We start from the raw sequence: 20656 nt of genomic DNA, 5'->3' as shown, positions 1-20656 counted from the left end.
CTCTTTCAAATTCTAAAGGTGGCAGGGGTAAAATACAGGGAGCGAAAGGCTATTTACAATTTGTACAGAAACCAGGTGGCAGTTATAAGCTTATGAAAGGAAAGCAGAGGTTGGGAAGGGAGTGGGACAGGGTTGTAGCCTCTCCCCGATGTTATACAATCTGTGTTGAGCAAGCATTAAAGGAAACAAAAGAAAAATTAAGAGTAGGTATTAAAATCCATAGAGAAGAAATAAAAACTTTGAGGTTCGCCGATGACATTGCAATTCTGTCAGAGACAACAAAGGACTTGGAAGAGCAGTTGAACGGAATGGCCACTGTCTTGAAACGAGGATATAAGATGTCTTGAAACGAGGATATAAGATGAACATCAACAAAAGCAAAACGAGGATAATGGAATGTAGTCGCATTAAGTCGCGTGATGCTGAGGGAATTAGATTAGGAAATGAGACACTTAAAGAAGTAAATGAGTTTTGCTATTTGGAGAGCAAATGCTGATGATGGTCGAAGTAGAGAGGATATAAAATGTAGACTGGCAATGGCAAGGAAAGCGTTTCTGAAGAAAAATTTGTTAACATCGAGTATAGTTTTAAGTGTCAGGAAGTCGTTTCTGAAAGTATTTGTATGTAGTGTAGCCATGTATGGAAGTGAGATGTGGCTGATAAATAGTTTAGACAAGAAGAGAATAGAAGCTTTCGAAGAATGCTGAAGATTAGATGGGTAGATCACATAACTAATGAGGAGGTATTGAATAGAATTGGAGAGAAGAGAAATTTGTGGCACTAGAAGAAGGGATCGCTTGGTAGGACATACTCTGAGGCATCAAGGGATCACAAATTTAGTATTGGAGGGCAGCATGGAGGGTAAAAATCGTAGAGGGAGACCAAGAGATGAATACACTAAACAGATTCAGAAGGATGTAGGTTGCAGTAGGTACTGGGAGATGAAGAAGCTTGTACAGGGTAGAGTAGCATGGAGAGCTGCATCAAACCAGTCTCTGGACTGAAGACCACAACAACAACACTGATATTTATACAAATATCAGTGTTACCGATTTCGAACGGTCAAGTTCATCAACAGACTGCTTGTTCCTGTTAAGATACATTTTTGTTACTTTACATTTAGTTTTCATTTTTTGTTCCCACATATAAAATTTCCTTCAGATGGTCGTGCCTGACTACTAAAACATGATGTGAGACAATGCCTATTTAACTGTAATTGTGCCTCACAGCGATTTTAAATGATGTAAACAAATTACTAAGACCAGCTCTTACATGTTTCTAAGAACTGCTGTTTCTCTAAACGTATAACAGAAGTCATAAAAAGTATATTTGAAGAGTCACATATACAGTGTGTGCAGAAAAACTGGCTGTTTTAATTGGTGTATCAAGGTGGAATGGTGTTATTGGCAACACTGAATGTCTGTAGAATGCTTCAGGTAGCTACGCCATTTGCTGAGATGGAGCGTTGGAGTGGGCCTGAATGTGCTATAACTGTGAAGGCCTTTCACAAAAACGGTGACTGTGTTGCTGCTGATTACCGTCGTCATTTGAACCTTAAGATGAGATTCTGGATACAGCAACAGCGACTGACCACAACTGCAGACGGCAGACGAACAACACTGCCGCCTGCAGTCGGTGAGTTGTGAAACGCAGCGACAGACAAGCAATGCAGTTGCTTGTGAGAACTGCGTGACGCGGGATGTCGGGTAACTCCAACGTGGTTATTGCACTGTTCTTGGAAGAAGAAGATAATGATGTTTTATTGTTGGATACCAGTAAGAGACACAAGCTGACAATGGCTTAATCCGTATAAATTATAAAAACTAGCTTAGTATCCTGTATTGTCTGGGTAGCTATTTATTCCATTCTTGTATTAGTCCATCTCCTCCTTCCCCTCACTCTGTCCATCTTTCCCAGCCCTTCTCTCCGTTCACTTCCTGCACTCCTCTCTCTTTCCATCTGCTCCTCCCCTCTCTATCCACTTGCTCTTTCGCCCTCTGTCCACCTCCTCCTTCCCCTCACTCTGTCCATCTTTCCCAGCCCTTCTCTCCGTTCACTTCCTCCACTCCCCTCTCTTTCCGTCTGCTCCTCCCCTCTCTATCCACTTGCTCTTTCGCTCTCTGTCCACCTCCTCCTTCCCCCTCTAATTGCTTCTCCTCCTTCCCCCTCTCTCTGTCCATTTCCTCATCCTCTCTCTCTGTCCATCTCCTCATCTTCCCATTCTCTGTCTGTTTCTCCATCTCCCCTCTCTCTGTCCATTTCCTCCTCCGCCTATCCTTCCTCCTCGCTGTCTATCCATGTCATCTTGCCCCCTTCTGCATTTTTTCATGCTCACATCACTATGATGCTGGTGGTTCTTATCCTTTCCAGATCGCAACTAAAATGCATCGCCAGTGGCCTAGGTGTTGCCTTTTTGAGTAGTAATCAAACGTCCTGTATCTCAGTGTGCGATTTGCAGGGGGGGCATAAGGGGGATTCCCCCACCCCCCCCTTCATCAGACCATCCCCTCCTCTGGTTTGGTTTTAGTTTATGCATCCCAACCTGGGATGTTTATTTCCCACGCTCTGGAGTAAAACTTTACATATAATTTAAATTTGTGGAGCCGAACACTGAAAGTTTTTAATAAGTCTTACTATTAATACTATTAATATGTTTCAGATTTCTATCATCATAATAAGTACAGCTTTTCACAAATGTGTCTGTACTTTTTGAATTCCCCTCGTATACCTGTGTTGTTGTGTTGTGTGGTCTTCAGTCCTGAGACTGGTTTGATGCAGCTCTCCATGCTACTCTATCCTGTGCAAGCTTCTTCATCTCCCAGTACCTACTGCAACCTACATCCTTCTGAATCTACTTAGTGTATTGATCTCTTGGTCTCCCTCTACGATTTTTACCCTCCACGCTGCCCTCCAATGCTAAATTTGTGATCCCTTGATGCCTCAAAACATGTCCTACCAACCGATCCCTTCTTCTAGTCAAGTTGTGCCACAAACTTCTCTTCTCCCCAATCCTATTCAATACCTCCTCATTAGTTACGTGATCTACCCACCTTATCTTCAGCATTCTTCTGTAGCACCACATTTCGAAAGCTTCTATTCTCTTCTTGTCCAAACTGGTTATCGTCCATGTTTCACTTCCATACATGGCTACCCTCCATACAAATACTTTCAGAAACGACTTCCTGACACTTAAATCTATACTCGATGTTAACAAATTTCTCTTCTTCAGAAACGATTTCCTTGCCATTGCCAGTCTACATTTTATATCCTCTCTACTTCGACCATCATCAGTTATTTTACTCCCTAAATAGCAAAACTCCTTTACTACTTTGAGTGTCTCATTTCCTAATCTAATCCCCTCAGCATCACCCGATTTAATTCGACTACATTCCATTATCTTCGTTTTGCTTTTGTTGATGTTCATCTTATATCCTCCTTTCAAGACACTGTCCATTCCGTTCAACTGCTCTTCCAAGTCCTTTGCTGTCTCTGACAGAATTACAATGTCATCGGCGAACCTCAAAGTTTTTACTTCTTCTCCATGAATTTTAATACTTACTCCGAATTTTTCTTTTGTTTCCTTTACTGCTTGCTCAATATACAGATTGAATAACATCGGGGAGAGGCTACAACCCTGTCTCACTCCTTTCCCAACCACTGCTTCTCTTTCATGCCCCTCGACTCTTATAACTGCCATCTGGTTTCTGTACAAATTGTAAATAGCCTTTCGCTCCCTGTATTTTACCCCTGCCACCTTCAGAATTTGAAAGAGAGTATTCCAGTTAACGTTGTCAAAAGCTTTCTCTTGTATGTAGATGATTTTGTAAATAAGCTTTACCTATAATGTACTTTTAAAGATATAACAAGGGATAGCTTTTCTGGTAGTGCATACGCGTAATAGTGAGTTTCGGCATTAACATCTATTTTTAAATAGCTGTTTAACCATGCGTAACGCCACGGTCCAAGCTAGTAACATATATAATTCTACTAACCCCCTAAGACATCCCTCCCACTGGTAAGAGCACAAATCGCACCCTGCTGTATCTTGAGTTCAAACCTTGATCCTGCTTTGAAAAAAATCTTCAGCAATGGTGGCAGAAGATTTCCGGCATAAGACATCACCCTGTTTCTGCCCACTGCCTTGTCAAAGAGGGTGGAGGAGCGGACAGAGGATTATGGTACTCTCTTGCCCTTGGGGTGGAAAATTGCCCCTAAAAGATGGAAGAATCAGCAATGATCAGCGACATGAGGATGCAGAAGGGAATGGAAACGACAGTGTTAAAGACACAAACTGCTTATTGTGTTTTAATATAAACAAAAAAAGTAAACGTATGAAAAAAAAATGGCAATGGCAAGGAAAGCGTTTCTGAAGGAGAGAAATTTGTTAACATCCAGTATTGATTTAAGTGACAGGAAGTCATTTCTGAAAGTATTCGTATGGAGTGTAGCCATGTATGGAAGTGAAACATGGACGATAAATAGTTTGGACAAGAAGAGAATAGAAGCTTTCGAAATGTGGTGCTACAGAAGAATGCTGAAGATTAGATGGGTAGATCACATAACTAATGAGGAAGTATTGAATAGGATTGGGGAGAAGAGAAGTTTGTGGCACAACTTGACCAGAAGAAGGGATCGGTTGGTAGGACATGTTCTGAGGCATCAAGGGATCACCAATTTAGTATTGGAGGGCAGCGTGGAGGGTAAAAATCGTAGAGGGAGACCAAGAGATGAATACACTAAGCAGATTCAGAAGGATGTCGGTTGCAGTAGGTACTGGGAGATGAATAAGCTTGCACAGGATAGAGTAGCATGGAGAGCTGCATCAAACCAGTCTCAGGACTGAAGACCACAACAACAACAACATGAAAAAAAATTAAAGGAGATAATATAATTGCGTTATTGGAAATGTTCTGTGCTTGTACGAATTTCAGGCTATCGAACTTCTTCTCTTACACTTCAATTGTAGTTGCAGGCAGCAGTCTTCAAGTACACCAGTGCCTGTCACAAATAAGAAAATCCTCCTTACTTGGTTTCACTTCACTTGAATAAAAAAATACTTAATACTGGTATCAAATTTTTTCTTATTTCTAAACATGTATGATACAAAACATATTCCGGATGGCACTTCTTAACAGAACTTCTACATACAAGAGAGTGAGAAACATAATAATGTACAAAAAATGAATGAACGTTTTTTCAACTGTCTGCGCCTTACTTTGCATTCATAATTAACGGCTTTGCCAACGCTTATGGTCGATCGGTGTTTCATTCTTTGTTTCTAATAAATTTTACCTTTACGATATCCTGGGGGTCTTTCATCATGTACCTACACCGTTTCCCTCACACTCTACGTTGACATGGTATGGAGACGTACAGTGTTTGTTGCTTGTACATGTTTACATTTGCCGATAGTGGTGGATGCCCTTTATTTGTCGGCTTCTCTTTTATTTAATGGAATGGATATGCCAGCTTATCATATGTATGTTAGAGTTCTAAAAAAAAATTAAAACATTATATACATTATATAATAGCGCATTACATATTTGCATTTAGCACGCTGACAATAATGTTCAGTTTGCTTCAGTATCGCTGCCGGGTTCCGTGCTTGTGCACTGGCCGATTTGGTGGCTAAGAGCTAGACGCTAACGGTCAACATGTTAGATGCTACCGTTGCACGTGCGTGCTGTAGTTTTCTTAGTGTTGATTTCACACTGTGTCACACTTTCACCTGAGTTCACATATTGAAGAATTGTCGTGGCGTTTGTGTTCATTCTGGGTGCAGTGGGTGTGTGCTTAATTTTCAAAATCCGACGCTGTGGCAGAAGATCTCCACTTTTACGGCCTGGGCGTCATTATTACCCACCGTACTCGCATTTTCAGCGGAGAGAACCCCGACCAACAGCATCCGTCGAGGTAAGTACCGGATCGAGCAACTATAGTTCACTTGTTAATGTATCAACGTTATGAGCTACGATACTCAGAAAGTATTTCGTTGCACACGCATGTTCATGTCACCCCACTTGACCATCCACTTGTTGAAAGACACACATAGCTGTCCAAAACATAGTATAAATTGCTTGTCTTTAAAGTTCATTTCTTCATGTGGATTTTGGTTTCCAATGAAAATTCATATAAGTATTGAGTTACAACAATATACATAACATGATAGCTTATACCTATGGCTGACATTCCATCCATCGAACATAAATTTCTTAAGTTTTAAAACGCCACAAAATTTTCGTTAACTGGGTTCTGTTGCTACAGTTCTTTTGCTAGCTTCAATTTATCTTCGTTCGCATCACATATACAGATTAATTACATACACATTATCATGATACAATACAAGCATATGATACATTTGTGCTTCATTTTATAGATAGGCTTTTATTACTTATGGGAGCTCATTTCCTCCTAGGGGTGAAAGAGGAAGAAAAACATTGGAAATAGGACTAATCATTACGCATTGCTGGCCTAACTACGCATGGCGCAGCCTCCTTTGTTTGGGAGGGAAGAAAGGAAATGCTCATCTACTGGTTCAAGGATTTGTGAGGAAATGTTACTCGTACAGTCATGTACTAGTTGCTACGGAACTTGTGTTTCATGGCAATGATGTGTACTGACTAGTATCAAGTTGTTTCTTCATGTGCTAGTGCTATTTACTCCAATTCACGTGTAGCTTAGTGTGAAATAGTCTTCTCAAATAGTTAATAAGTAATATTCTGATATTTTTGGCTGTTGCATTTTTAATGGCTTACATTTTGATAAGTTTCGAGAAAATATCGTTTAATGCTACTACGTAAGTTACTCCTTTACTTCTTGGAAATGGACCAGCTATGTCCAGGGATACTACATGTAGAGGTTTTTTTTGTGAGTATTGGTTGTAGCTCAATACATCTTGACACACTGGACTATTTTGATTTTTGACGTATTGCACATTTTCTTAATACTTGTAGGACTCACCTTCTCAAATTTGGAAAAATAAGGAAGTGTTGCAACTTTTTCAGTACATTTTCGTACTCCATAATATCCCGATACTTCATGTGTGTGTCTTATAAATTCGTCGATAGAATCTTCAGGAATACACAAACACCATTGATCAGATTTTTCATATTTCCTATAAAACAAAACACCCTTGTACTCCTGATACCATTTACCTTCATCTTGCTTAAGGTTTTGCATGACTTTACTCGATCTGGGATCTTGGTGTTGTACAATTTTCATTTGCTTACAAAACATACGGTAATCAGACTGTTGTACCTTGAATTAATAATATTCTGATTTCTGCATTTTCCTCTGTTAATTCATCAAATTCCTCTAAGCCTTGTGGTAACCAATACAAGGCATCTGCAATAACATTCTGACGTTCTTTAATATAAACTCGAAATTGAATTCTTTTAAATATAGACACCACCTAGCTAATGGTGCAATAGTTTATATGTTAAAATAAATGACAGTGACTGATGGTCACAGTAAACTTTGGTATTCTTAACTCACAAAAAATGTTCAAACCTTTTAAATGCCCATATTACAGCTAAACTTTCCAACTCTGACATAGAGTAAGATCTTTGTGCTTCTGATAATGTGCGACTAGCAAAACTGATGACCTTTGGCACTTCTTTACCTTCTTCTCGCATCTGGAACAAGCATGTCCCCAGCCCCTGAGACGAGGCATCTGCTCATAGACAAAAATCCTTGGATATATCAAGATGGCTAAGAATGTTTGCATTGACTAATGCCTGCTTAACGTTATTAAAGTCCTCTTGACACTTATCATCCCAAAACCAAGGCCTATTTTTTCGTAACAAGTTGAGCAATGCATCACTGTTCATCAGCTGCTGTGGTACGAATTTACGAAAAAAAGATGCTAGTCCTAATATCAGCGCACACTCCGCTGCAGAGTGGAAATTTCACTCTGCAAGCTTTTAGTTTTTTTTTATTCCTTGGAGCTGGACAATTGCATATGGCATCAAGTTTTTTTCGGATTGGGTAATATACCTTCTTCTGACACAATATGTCCTAAGAATTTGACTTGCTCTCTACCAAAACTAGACTTTCTTAAAATTGGCTGTTAGTCTGTAATCTGCAAATCGTTGAAGCACCAGTTCAGTGAGCCTGATATGTTCTAACCAAGTGGGTGTGGCTATTAGCAGGTCGTCTACAGTGACTTTGTTAAGCAATTCTTGTCCTAAACCTTGTCCAATGCAGATATAATTTGTGTCGTTAGCTGTTGTACCGTCATTTTGCTTCCCAAAGGTCGGCTGCGGTACAGTGTAATCTGATGTTGTTGCTGCGCATCGGCCCCTGCTGCAGCTGACTGTTTTCTGTTTATGTTCAGCATAGGGCCTTGTGATGGTGGATTGTGATTCGCTCATGCATTGAAATAACTTCTGTTGTTTTGAAAATTTCTTTTAAATCGTTTGCTTTTTCCGTTCTCGTTACCATACTTGTTACCTCTGGGTTTGTAACCTTGCTGTTATGTGTATTGTCCTTGCTGTGTGTTTAGATCACTGACTGATTTACATAACTATGTTGTTGTTGTGCCTGATTTTCTGTTGCTCGGTTGGGTACAGGTCTTTCCTCATAGATTAAGTCGATAGAATCAAGGACTGGCAGAAAATATTCAGAGTCGTGCTCTGGCGTTGTGACTAATTTTTCTCTAATGTGCGATGGTAAACGACTTTTCGAAATTTTTAACACGTCTATCTGTGATATTGGGTTCGTCAAGTAGCGTGTCTTGTTCAGGTATTTTTCTAAGTTTCCACGTAGACTACCGTATTTTCCATCCTCGCATCTGAGTCTTTCTTGCATTGCCTCAGACAAGTATTTGTCGTGCAAAGCTCGTACAAATTGGATATAAGTGCTGCAACGTTCGGCCACTTCAGTTGGCCTTAAAAGAATATCACCTTGCGTGTATCCCACGACAAATCTGATTTTCTGTGCTTCCGTCCAGTTGCGTGGAAATACATGACGAAAAGCACTGATAAATACTACTGGATTAATTCTTTTACCTTCTGTAGTGAATGTAGTAAATTGTCAATGTTTCAACAAACCTTCGTCTGCAAAAATAGTTGATAGATTCGTGGCATTTTCGGTCGTATTTATGTTGTTCTTGTAGTTACATGTAATGCCAGTTGGTAGTATGATTGTTCAGGTTTGGAGTTGCGGTTATGTTTACATTTTGCACTCCACAACTGTTACTGGTACCTGCTGTGGGACTCGTGACAATTTGTGGATAAATACCGACAGGTTATGGTTTGCTCACTGTAGCCTGTGTATTATTTACATGCATATATCGTAATCCAATAATATTTTCTTCTAAAAGATTGCGGATCCTACCTTCCGCAACTTGTAGATTGACGTTTACCTTGTTCATTATTTCATTTTCTGTTTTCTGAATAGCCTTTTATACTACATCTGTGTATAACTTACAGTCGGTTACTAACTTCTCTACAATGGTATTTCCCTTATCTGACGTACCTGCTTCAGCTTGACTCAGATTTTCATTGATCTTCTCTCTTTCCTTCTTAGCACATGCTGCTCTTAAAGTACGTTCTTCTACAGCTAGACATACACCTTCATAATCTTGTTTTAGTTTGTTAACGACAGTCGTTACCTTTTTTACTGTCGAACACAACTGGTTTTGTGTGGCTTCAGTGTTTGTGTTTGCATTTGTGATTTTCTTTATCTGTTACTCTGCTAGATCACAATGGTCGTTAAAGGAATCTACCTTCTGTTTTAACTCCACAATGTTACTGTTAACATCAGAAAGTACTTCATGCTTTACTTGTTTTTTCATATCATTCAATTTTGCGTCGATTTTTTGCTAAGTCATTGAATTTCTGTGAGACCGTGTCTTGCAAATACTTGAATACTTTTTTTGTTTCATTGTATTTAGATCTTGTGTAACAGTGTTTTGTTGCTGTTTTACCGTGTTCATATCTTGTGTTAAATTATCAATTTTGGCATTCATATCTTGTTTCACATCACTGAAATTGGTGTTCATATTGTGTTTCATATCACTGAGATTGATGCTCTTATCATCAAATTTCGTGTTTGTGTTAGATAACTGTGGTTGCTGTCAGCTGTGCTTTCCAAGTTATTGTTTGTGTTGTGACCACGTGGTGTTGGTAACGTGTTGTCAAGAATGATATTTGAATCGCTCTCCGATGTTTCATTCATGAGCGGTGTATCAGTCTGGAAGATGCGTGACATTCTCTCGTCAGTAGTAAACATTGTATCGTCAAGGTTATTCTGCTGTGGAGCGTCGCTATCATTTGTCACACCTGCGACACTCATCTCTGACCTACTTAAACCTTCTGCAGGAGGCATGCATGGCGCCCGAACTTCAATTGTTCGATCGCGCAATTCTACGCCATCTTGGCTGATTGAGTTTTCGCTATTGCTATCAACAATGGACACATATTTTTCGGCAATGTTGTATGAATATGCAAAATAAATAAATAAATAAAAATTTCACAAAAGACGTTAAAATTTCATATGATAATTATTACACTTGATAATTGTAATTTGCGTGATGTCAAAGCCTGTTTTACGCCTATTTTGATGCGCAAATAATTGTGTCAGAATTCTCTAAATTTTACTGACAACGCGTATCACACTGAAAAACTCCTGTAAATTTTCCACCATAAAAGTCAAGAAAGGGAATAATGAGGAAAAGGTTTCTATCTACATCAGAAGTGGTGCTACCAAGCGTAACAATGCGAGCAACTTACGTAGCTGTCCTACCTTTTCTGCATCGTACAAAACAGCTTACTATGGAAAATTTTTGGTAACCTGCGTTCAGTTCTTATTCCTTTCCAAAATTTTCTCCTCAGTTTTTGCCATTTTGCTTTACTTGCTCCCCGTTGTCATTCATGCAAACAGAAGATGTGGAGAATTAGTTTTTATGATTCATAACAATGTCGTAGAAATTTCTTACTATAACAATAGTTAACAAACCCTACTCACAATCGGTGCCCTGAAGTCCTGGCACACAGGTCGATAGTTGTGTTGTAATATAAATAAAAAAAATGCATATGAAAAACAATTAAAGGGGACAATACAACTGCATTATTAGAAATGTTCTGTGCTTGTAGGAATTTTAGGCTGTCGGACTTCCTCTCTTACATTTCAATTGTAGCTGCAGGCAATTGACTTCCAAGTACACCAGTGCGTGTCATAAATAAGAAAATCCGCCTTACTTGGTTTCACTTCACTTGAATAAAAAATACTTAATACTGGTATCAAATTTTTTCTTATTTCGAAACATGTATGATAAAAAACACTCTTAGTCCGCCATATTCCGAACTTGTTAACAGAACTTGTAAATACCAAGAGAGTGAGAAACAAAATAATGTACAAAAAATTGAATTAATATTTTTTAATTTGTGTGCGCCTTACCGCGCATTTATAATTAAAGTCTTTGCCGATGCTTATGGTCGATCGGTGTTTCATTTTTTGTTTTTAATAAATTTTAACTTTGCAGGATCCTGGGTGTCTTTCATAATGTACCTACACAGTATCCACACAGCTTGGTGCCTGTACTTGAAAAGGTGTCGTAATGATCTCTCTATTGGAAAAATATTCCAGGTTAGTCCTCCATTAGGAACTCCGGGAGGGCACAGGAATGGGAGAGGTGACCATGAGAATAACCGACGAAAGGGTAAAGTTCTGCGAGCCGAGGTGTGGAATATCAGATGTCTGAACGTGATAGGAAAGCTAAAAAATCTGCAAAGGTTAATGAAAAGGCCCAATCTAGGTATAGTGGGTGTCAGTGAAGTGAAATGGAAAGGAGATGAGGATTTCTGGTTAGACAAGTGTAGGATAACATCAACAGCAGCAGAAAATGGTATCACAGGGGTGGAATTTGTAATGAATTGGTAGGTAGGGCAGAGAATGAGTTACTGTGAACAGTTCAGTGATAGCAACAACAGTAGTTCAGGTATAGATGCCAAAATCGTAGTCAGAAGAAGAAGAGATGGAGGAAGTATGCGAGGATATTGACTGGGTAATTCAGCATGTAAAGGAAGATGAAAATCTAGTAGTCTTGGGGGGCTGAAATGCGGTTGTAGGGAAAGTAGGAGAAGAAAGGTTTACAGGAGAATATAGGCTCGGTAGTAGGAATTAGAGAGGAGAAAGAGTGATTGAGTTCTTCAATAAATTTCATTTAGTAACAGCAAATACAATGTTAAAAAATCACAAGAGGAGGTGAGACGCTTGAGAAAGGCCTGGCGATGTGGAAAGATTCCAGTTGGGTTGCATCATGGTGAGACAGAGATTCTGAGATTGGATACTAAATAGTAAAGCGTACCCAGGAGCAGATATAGACTCAGTTCACAATGTAGTAGTGATGAAGAGTAGGCTGAAGTTGAAGAGATTAGTCAGGAAGAATCAATACACAAAGATGTGGGAAACAGAAGTACTAAGGAATGAGGAGATACGCTTGAAGTTTTCAGAGGCTATAGATATTGCGATAATGAGTAGTGCAATAGGCAGTTCAGTTGAAGAGGAATGAGCATCTCCAAAAAGAGCAATCACAGAAGTTGGAGAGTAAAATGTATAGGTACCAAGGAAATAACTGCGAAGAAACCATAGGTAAGAAACGAAATACTTTATTTGATCGACGAATGAAGGAAGTACAGTAACGTTCACGGAAGTTCAGAAAGAAATAAAGGTCACTTAGGAATGAAAAACAGGAAGCGCAGGGAATCTAAGGCGAAGTGGCTACATGGAAAATGTGAAGTTGAAAAAGAAATGATTGTCAGGAAGACTGACTCACCATACAGAAAAGCCAAAACAGTATTCGCTGATGTTAAGGCAATGGCGGTAACAAAAATAAAAAAAATAAAATAAAATGATTGTGTGGCAGTGTTGGCCGGGAGACCCTTTCCTGGGTAGCTCACCCACCGGATTGCAAGTCTTATTTCAGGTGACACCACATTGGGTGATGTATAGTTACATACATATAGTTACATACGTATTACGCTACAACAAAAGTTAAAAATCAATGATAATAAACACTAGCACGACCGCTGTAACCGTTGGAAAAGATGTATTTTGCTATGTGGAAGGCGAATGACAAATGATGGAAACTTCAATTTTTTTTGTCAATTATTTAATAGACTCTGTCTTTAGTCCTCGTAGGGAGAAGGCGTATTTTTTGTGAGAAGTGTGTAGTAGAATTTGTGATATCGGAATAATAGTTTCTAGAAAAATACGAAGTGTGAGGATTCTTATTAGTGCAAAACCATGAAAGTTTTTATTTTCTACCGCGCATTATGCTAACGTCATGTCACTGTAGCTGTCTGCATCTGAAGAGGAAGTCCGATAAAAATCAGTATTGTTTTCACAGTCAAAAATGAGAATTACTTATGGCGGAAGAAGAAGCATATAACTATATTACGTAAATCTCAACGGCGTAAATGACGGAAAAATTGACATAAGTTCACGCTAATACTGATTTAAAATTTACAAGATTTGTAAATTAAGACTGAAAGACAATTCATTCACTTCAAAATTTATAAAAATCAAATTTGATACTATTGTAATTAATTTGTTTATATATGTATTTGTACAACTTGTCGATCTGGTGACATGACATTTGGAAAGCCATGAAACCAGTTGTGTACAAAGTAAATTGTTCAAAATTATTTATGATATTGTATGGAGATTTTTGCATATACTAATTGTTTTTAAATTCTCATGTGCAGCATCACGACTGGGAGCAAATTAACCAGAACCAAAAATTCTTGTGGATAAAGTAACCAATTCAAAAGGGAATCAAAAGTGAAACCAGAATTTACGGAAAATTTTGGAAATACGCCGTTTGTTTCATCTCAGCAAAGGTAGGACCACTAAACAACCGCTTGCTTAGCTATGCTTGGTAGCGTCTCCTGCGTAGTAGTTAGACATCCCTTTCCTCAATTTCCCTTCCTAAATGTATTGTAATGAATTTTTCAGAGAAAAATTTGAAGTTGTTTTTGTGTCACAACATCTCGTGCGTCATAAAAGTAGCCAATTAACGCTTGACGACACATAAATCGTATGTTTAAATTTCCAAAAATAATATATTTCAATTTTCTATTTTTCAAAATTTTAATATTCAATCAAAATGGCACAAAATCCAGTTTCCATTATTGTTGACAATGGCGAAAACGCAATGAGCAAAGATGGCTTACAATTGCTAGACAGATCATCTGAAGTATCAGCGCCATGTCTTCCACACTCAGAAGTATTAAGTAGTTCAGAGATGAACATAACCAAAGTAACAAGTCCTAGTTAGCTTTCACAGATGTCGCTGATGACAATAGATGAAACTACATCACGTGTCTCCGCGAGCAACATTCAGCTCGCACAGGAAAACATGGAAAGCGAAGATAACACTAATTTTGACGACACCTTACCGTCACCCATCATACGAAATCCAAATGTCAGTTTACAAAGTACAGTTGTTAACAACCAAAGTACATTAGACAGCAACCAAAATGACGCACTTGCCGTGACACCTCAAAAACTCGATAGTATGAACACCAATTACACCAATTTGCGTGCAGACACAAAAAATACAAACACCAATTTGCGTATGGACATAAATACAAAATTTGATAGTTAATCGCAAAACCTTACCGCAATCATACAAAAATAAACAACATAAAACAAGAACATAAACAAGTTTGGGAACAGTCTGAATACCACATTGACATGTGCCGTGCATCTCAAAGGGGGCATATTGAACACGTATGGAAAGGTATGGAAAATCTTTTTGGTTTCCCATTCATAAAAAAAATCATTGTGTATGTTTATTAGTTTCAGAAATATCGACGTGCCAAATTGGATGGTTCATTTTGACACACCCAGTATTAGTTTTGGAGCAGTGGTAAGCGTAAAAAAATTTAATTGAGTATTACGTTGTGCTACGCTGAAATGATTTGGAAAGTCGGTGTTACTTTCTAATAACGAATACTGCGTCTTAGGTGTCGGATTTCAGAAGTACTGAACAAGAATTTTGGCATAAATGAAACATATCTAATTGGGTTGTCGGTACAATGGACATAAGAGCGCCACAGTAGAGTGGATCGCTGTTTTCAATTACAAACGTTTCTTTTCAATTGATTTATTGACCATTGTGGATGAAAATTGTAAATTCATTGGGGTTGATGTTGGCGCTTACGGAAAGGAGTCTGACAACGGGAATTGTTTGTTACTCGTTTCCAGACTAGAGACGAAGTGTTTGTTGTTGAAGATTCTGTGATGGTAGATTATTCGAGAATAAGTATAGCTTATGCCGTGCTCGTTGAGTGACAGAAAACTCCTTTGGGCTGTTAAGCTGGGTGTTTAGGGACTTTTATAGTCCTGTTGCTGTGGCGCCTGTATGTCTGTCGGTGTGCTGTTTACACAATTTGCTACGTGGCTGGTATTTTGAAGGGGAAGATACTCTATTTTATAGTTATAGTGTTAATGAAGCAACCAGCCAAAATAATATGCTTAGCTTTTCTCGTTTTGGAGAATTTCTAAACAGCAATGGATTTTAAATTAGAGACATTTACTATACGTACTGTTGCCTTTTTAACATATTCGTATTATAATTATCATAAACAATGTGCAGATGAATCTATTCGTCAATAAATAACAGCTTTAATATACTTTCTTGTCTTATTTAACTCGTGTGCTATAGCTTTCCAGATGTTATCTTTCACTGAAACATTTCTGTATTCTTCATGTTCTGCGTCACAAATTACAGAATACTTTGCCTCATTGTTTATTAACTTTTCATCCTCAGAATCTGAAAAACTAGTTTTTACTGACGAATTCAATTTGTTTGGTCAGTCAAAGCAGTTTACGGTCGCTAGGCAGTTCGGCAGCAGTGGCGGAGGTGTGGTCTGTCGTCGAAGCAGGCGACGCGTTCCGCGTGACTCGCACTGGGAACAATGGCAACCAGTGACGTCGCTTGCGGCCGGTCAGGGCAGTTCGCGGTCTTTTGTCGTGTCTTGAATTTTACCTTTAGACGGAATGATCCTGTCCCTTCGGCACATGCAATGAGGCTACGGCCGAAAAAAAAAATTTTGAACTAACAGGATGTGCACGTAAGCAGAAATCGCCAGGAAGGCACAGAAATTGTCGCTCAGAGGAACAAATAGGGGAGGCGCAAATGTAACCAATAATCTGCAGCGTTCTGTTAGACAAACTGCGGCAGTATTGCGAATTTCTAGTCGTGGTGTGCACAGAATTTTACCGAATGATTTAAGTTGCGACTGTACAACAGGCAGGTTGTGCAACAGTTAAATGAAAGTGATTGTGGAAAGCGAATGACTGTTGAACTGCTGACTAAAATTATGGACAATGAAGTATTCTTAAATTTGATATGGATGAGTGACGGGACACATTTTCATCTCAGTGATTATGTCAACAAACAAAACTGCTGTTACCAGTGCCAGGAAAATCCTCACGAATTCCATCAACGCCACTTACACAGCCAGAAAGCCACAGTGTGGTGCGCTGTCTGTTGTAGGGGTCTTTATCTTTCGAGGATGAACATGGACGAGCATCACATCACATTTCAGCGGCATGTGGCCATGGTTGGCACATCCCTCACAACCTGAACTGCACCAGTTTCTGCAAATTTAATATTGATTTCACGAAGATGGTTCTACATCTCACTGTGCACAAATTTCAATGGCAGCAGTGAACAGAGTGTTTGGTAACCACGTCATTTGAACTGGAATGGGAACATTTTTGGCCTCGCAGGTCTCCCGACTTACCGATCTGTGATTACTGCCTTCGATGGTTCCTGAAACACAGGGTGTATGCTAGATGTGTGCACAAAATTTCTGACCTGAAACAACCATTCATGGAGAAATCACAAGCATTCCTATACAGATGCTTGAACGTGCTGTGAAAGATCTACACTGCAGATTCTCTGAGTGTCAACGTCACAGTGGTGGCCGCCTACAAGACATCAGTTTCAGAACATGAACAGTACGTGAGATTTCAATACGCAAGGGTGTCGTTGTTGTGATTGAAAATGTATTATAATACAATCCTCGCCCTGTTTCGCTATCCCGTTTTTTTCCATATCCTGTGTCTACTGCAGGCAAAAGTTATCGAAACAGAGCTGACCCCAACCCAGGTTCGAGATAAGACTGCAGTTTATCATCTGTGCTTTCAAGTATCTACATAGCCTGAATCGTTTTGGAATGGATAAATGAAATATCAGTTTACTCTTTTAGCCCTAAAAATGCAGACTATGTACTGACAATGATATCTAGAGATGTCCAGACAATTATTTCTCACAGTGTGAATAACCTACAAAGAGCAACAGTTTAACTACAAAGAATTGTTCCTCACACAAATTGCAGTATCTCTTATCACACCAAAAGTGATTGTATTTTATGGGAAAAACAAAATTAGGTCCAAGTTCATATGAGAAAATGGAAAAATTATAGAGCAGGTAACAAATTTTAAATACTTAGATGCAATATGTCACACAGAGACGAAACTGGTTTAACGTAGTGAATCTTACAAAGGAAAGTAGAGAAAGAGACAAATCCGAAACTTCACAGAACATTGTCAGTTCACGTTGTAATGTAAGGAAGCGAAACTCGGATATCATCAAGAAAAGATATGTTAAGATTCTGGAGTGTGTAAGTGAGATTCCTGAGACGTATAGCAGGATACACAAGACAAGACTGAAATCAAACTGCAGGAATAAGATGAGCACTGGAATTAATGGATCTAATTGAAAAAAGTGGGAAAATACGCATGGAAATGGAAAGAACACTTCTATAAAAGGTCGAAGAAACACAGGTAGAGCCGAAACCAGATGTAAGGACTTGGAACTAAAGTCTATAAGGAAGCGTAAGAGACAAAGTCTAACACGTGCAAGTGATGACGATGATGATGAATAAAGCAAAGACGTAGATGATGATGAACAACAATAGAAAGGACAACGACTTACTGAACATCAAAGTTGTTTACAATGATGGAAAAAGTCTCCTTTCTAGGAAGAAAGATTAGCAAAATTAGAAAAGACATAACAGGTAGACCGACACAGGTGAAGAAAGATTTCTGAAATAGAAAGGATTCTTCTGTATCAGATGGTGATATGGAATTGAAGAACAAGTTGGTTATAATGTACATCAGGAGCACACCACCATACAGAAGTGAAAATGTGATCATTGGAAATTAAGAGAAGAAGAAAATGAAATATGTTGTTTTGGAGACTTAAAAATCACATTGGCAGATAAAAAATGAAATGAAAAAATATTATAAAGAATAGATGAAGAAAGAAAGAAATACTGTATTAGATCCTTACCTGAAGAAGTGATAGGTTTGTGAGACATTTGCTACGGTTGCAAGGAATGATTAACTTGAAACGGGAAGGAGAAGTAGAGCGGAAAAACAGTAGGAGCGACAAAGGCTACAGTATGCAAAATAGCTTGTAATGGATGTTGGATAGAACAGTGACACAGGAAAAGTTGGTGCAAGATAAAAAATATTGGCGAGCGGCATCAGGCTCATCGAAAGACTGATGGCTCAATAAGAGATATCAAATTTATCAGTTTTGACAATAATGGTATGGGGTACATTACATGTGAGAGCTCGGCGTTAGCGTATCCAAATGTGTTGCTACAGGTGCTGCGGGCGTCAGGTATACCAGGTGGTTATAATTAAACTTTCCCTACCTAACACGCTGTAACACGGAAATTAATTGCCATACGAGAAGCAAACTTGGTAGCGTTAATGTCAAGGACGTGAGGAAGAGAAATAATGCAGAATCAGTTCAACTGAAACACTGTTAATGTGCTGCTACGGTACATAGTACCATTACATAACTGTGCCATTACTGCTACAAAAGGGGCTTAATATGGCGCCCATCAATGTCCAGAAGAGTCTGAAAGCTCAGGATTGCATTCTGCACAGCAGAACGAAGCACATCCGTTGGTATGTTGGCTACCTCTCTTGATATGCTGTCCTTCTGATCAGCACATGCATGAATATTCCCCTGGTAAACCCTGTCCTTCAGGTAGCCCCACAACCACAAATCACAGGGAGTGAGATCAGATGACCGTGCTGGCAAGCATTTGGAAACGATCGGCTGATAATTCGATCGTTTCTAAAGATGTTTCGGAGAAGCAGGTGAACTTCACGAACGATGTGCGGTGGGGTCCCATCTTGCATGAAAATGAGTTTAATGCGTCTGTCTCCTGTAGAGCGGGTATGACATACTGGCGAAGCATACTGCAGTAACGCTGGGCAATCACAATGCACGTCTTGAGCGCCAATCTGTTCAAAAAAAGAATGGGCCAGTGAGAACGTAGCCATGAAGTCACACCATACGACGAGACTTTCACCATACACAGGAACTTCATGCACAGTGACTGGAGGTGAAGATCCTCAAACTCGGCAATTCTGTGTGTTCACCTCACCTATCAGAGAAAACTGAGCTTGGTCTGTTCATAGGATGGTCTCAATCCTTGAGAGAAAGTGGAGAGCGAAGCCAACACGTCGTTGTGTATCCTGAGGTGCAAGCTGCTGTACGATATGGATCTTGTACAGATACCGTTTGAGAATGGTCTGAAGCACCATCTGTACAGTGGACCACGGGATGTTCAACTGTCGTGACACAGCGCGCTCACTGCCTGGTGCAGCACTCTCTGCCATAGCAACAGCGATTTCATCAACCAGCTGTGGTGCAACGCCCAGTTCTCCAGTTGATTCAAACTTATTCGTCGTGCTCCACACAGCAGGTGGAAAAAGAGGACCCTTCCGTAATCCTTTCAGCCAGCGATATTCTCGAAGTGCAGCTGCTACTTTATTGTTGTTTTGATAGTACAGCTTTACCAAGAATGCCCTGCTCCTTTTGTCCACGCTCATGTTGACACATCAAGTGCACTGCGGGCTGGTCAGGTGCGTGAGACTATAAATCCCGATGACTGACCGCAGCACCTGGTGGCCATAGTTGAGACTGGACAGTGGCGCTGTGACGCATGGAATTCATGCACCACATACTCTGGACATTAATGCTATCAAGTTTGCTACTCGTACAGAAATTAGTCTCCGTGTTATAAAGTGTTAAATAGGGAAAATTTAATTATAACTACCCGGTACATAGCTGGAACGTTGTGGTATTATTCACAGTGCGAGAAAACCAAAGAAACAAGACTAAAGAAAACATTTGTAATGTTCATTATGCAAGGCCCTGCAGGTTAGGGTGCATACCTGAAGCACAAAACAGTCTTACAGGAAGTCGGATGTTTAGATGATTCCTATCTCTGAAGGCAGCAATAATCACACATAAAAGTAACTCTAGGCTAATACCAAGTGAGTGTTATAAAACCATTAATTTTCACAATACACGGGGTGGTTCACGGGAGATAGTGGTTTTTCAATTGGCCACCCTGCTAACACGTAGATGTGTTCAAGCCATCTATCACATCTAATCGAATCCACATAGTATGCCACGTAGTACAGTGCCAATGAATATTGGAGCAGTGGAGGACTTCTGTCGTATGCAAGGTGTTGGAGCGCCCTTGAAGGGATCGATATCTCCAGGTTCCATACAGAAGGACAATATGCAGGTGAATAAAACAACGACGTGCGGTGGGTACCGTAACGAACGTGAAGCATAAGGGACTTGGAAATGACAGTTTGAACGCCG

This window comes from Schistocerca americana, chromosome 3 (assembly GCF_021461395.2).
Source record: "Schistocerca americana isolate TAMUIC-IGC-003095 chromosome 3, iqSchAmer2.1, whole genome shotgun sequence".
Taxonomy (NCBI): Eukaryota; Metazoa; Arthropoda; class Insecta; order Orthoptera; family Acrididae; genus Schistocerca; species Schistocerca americana.
The sequence above is the reverse complement of the archived record's forward strand: the minus strand, read 5'-3'. Positions refer to the sequence as shown.